Raw genomic sequence first — 1,702 nt, 5'->3', positions numbered from 1 at the left:
GGGTAAATGATGACGTGGATAGGTCCTTGGTGTGAAGCTGCTAGCGAGCTATATCCACCCTGAAGGTTAATCTTGGACAATATCTGATGATCGACTCTTTTAAATGAAACCAGAGAGCGTTGACAGAGAGGAGAAGGTAGAAATGACTGAAAATGTGGATGGAGGACAACAGAGCTGCTTCATGTAAGAACCTCAGATTAGCCTGTTAGCTTTAGCTCCGATGCTATATTGCCTTATATGTATTAGCTCGGTGCTAGCGCGACAAACTAACAAGCTAAACTGTCATTACAGTCAAGCTACAGTCATTTCTACCTTCTCCTCTCTGTCAACGCTCTCTGGTTTCATTTAAAAGAGTCGATCATCAGATATTGTCCAAGATTAACCTTCAGGGTGGATATAGCTCGCTAGCAGCCTCACACCAAGGACCTATCCACGTCATCATTTACCCAGAATGCTTTGTGTGTAAATAAAATGGCTCAGTCTGTGTAATATATTTTAAAAATTTAGTTTAAAAATGATAAAAACCAAACAGCCTACAGTATTTTACAGTCTTTATTTTACAGTTAAAATAAATGTTTATCAAATAAAGTCTAATGTTACAACTAATCGTGGATCCCTTTAGTAGTTATTAATATCTTATTAGGGTTCAGATCATTATAATCTGATGTTGCTGAAGATCTGATCCATTCAGCCTCAGCACTATCAACATAAACACCTCAGTGCTCTGCTCACATCAATGTATTAACAGACATTTGGTTGAGAAAACGGCAGCAAACTGAACAGTGTCGTGTAAAATCACAGACATCTACCCTTTTCTCCACATTCTGTGCTCTACAGCTGATGTCACGGCTGATACGGTTCTAACTACTGATAACGATTGCACAAAAGATATCCCCTTAATTTCTGGCAGAGATGAGCTGTCAGGATACTTTAGACCAGAGGTCACTAATAGGCGGACCTCGGTCCGGATCCGGACCGAGTGGGGGTCTCATGCGGACCCGAACGCAATACTTGATCAGCCCCTTTCATAAGTCAAATCCGCACAATTRCCGCACAGACCAGTCCGGCTTTAAGCCCCCCCAGGTCATTCATAAGACCACAGGTGAAGGTGGGCAGGTCCCGCTCACGTAAACCTGTTCATAATGAACCCGCAGCGCTGATCCAACAGAGGAGTGGAGCAGCTGAGCTGAACCGGACCGTGACGTAGCTTTTTATTATGGACAGACCTGCTGCCTCGTATCAAACAAAACAACTGAATTAGATCACTTTAGTGATTCTGTGGCGGTTAAATATTTTAGAAATAATTATACAAAGTTACTGTTTCGTGTCGTTTTTAATATTCCCTCTAATAATTCTCCAGCTGCGCTGACGTATCAAGCGCGCGCGCGCGCGCTCGCACACACACACATGTTTGTTTCTCGACCCCGTGGGGACCTTCCATTGACTTCCATTCATGTTTTTTATTAGACTTTATATCCTAACCCTGACCATATACTCAAAATTAACCTCACAGAAACTTACCTGACCCTAAGACTAACCTAAACCTTGGTCCTAAACCTAACCCCACACATGGAACATGCATTTGGACCCATGAGGACCTGACAATGGTCCCCACGATTCACTTTGGTCCCCACGAGGCTGCTTTTTTTTTTTGTAAAAAAATACCCCGTTGTAGAAAAAACCCGAACACACACACACACAC

General features: G+C 42.7%; 1 protein-coding gene across 1 annotated transcript in view; it reads left to right on the top strand.

Moving 5' to 3' along the window:
- The window catches only part of fasn (fatty acid synthase), a 71,500-nt gene that overhangs the window by 21,180 nt on the left and 48,618 nt on the right, over positions 1 to 1,702 (top strand). The window lies entirely within an intron of this gene.

This window comes from Austrofundulus limnaeus, unplaced genomic scaffold (genome assembly GCF_001266775.1).
Source record: "Austrofundulus limnaeus strain Quisiro unplaced genomic scaffold, Austrofundulus_limnaeus-1.0 Scaffold500, whole genome shotgun sequence".
Lineage (NCBI taxonomy): Eukaryota > Metazoa > Chordata > Actinopteri > Cyprinodontiformes > Rivulidae > Austrofundulus > Austrofundulus limnaeus.
The sequence above is the reverse complement of the archived record's forward strand: the minus strand, read 5'-3'. Positions and strand labels throughout refer to the sequence as shown.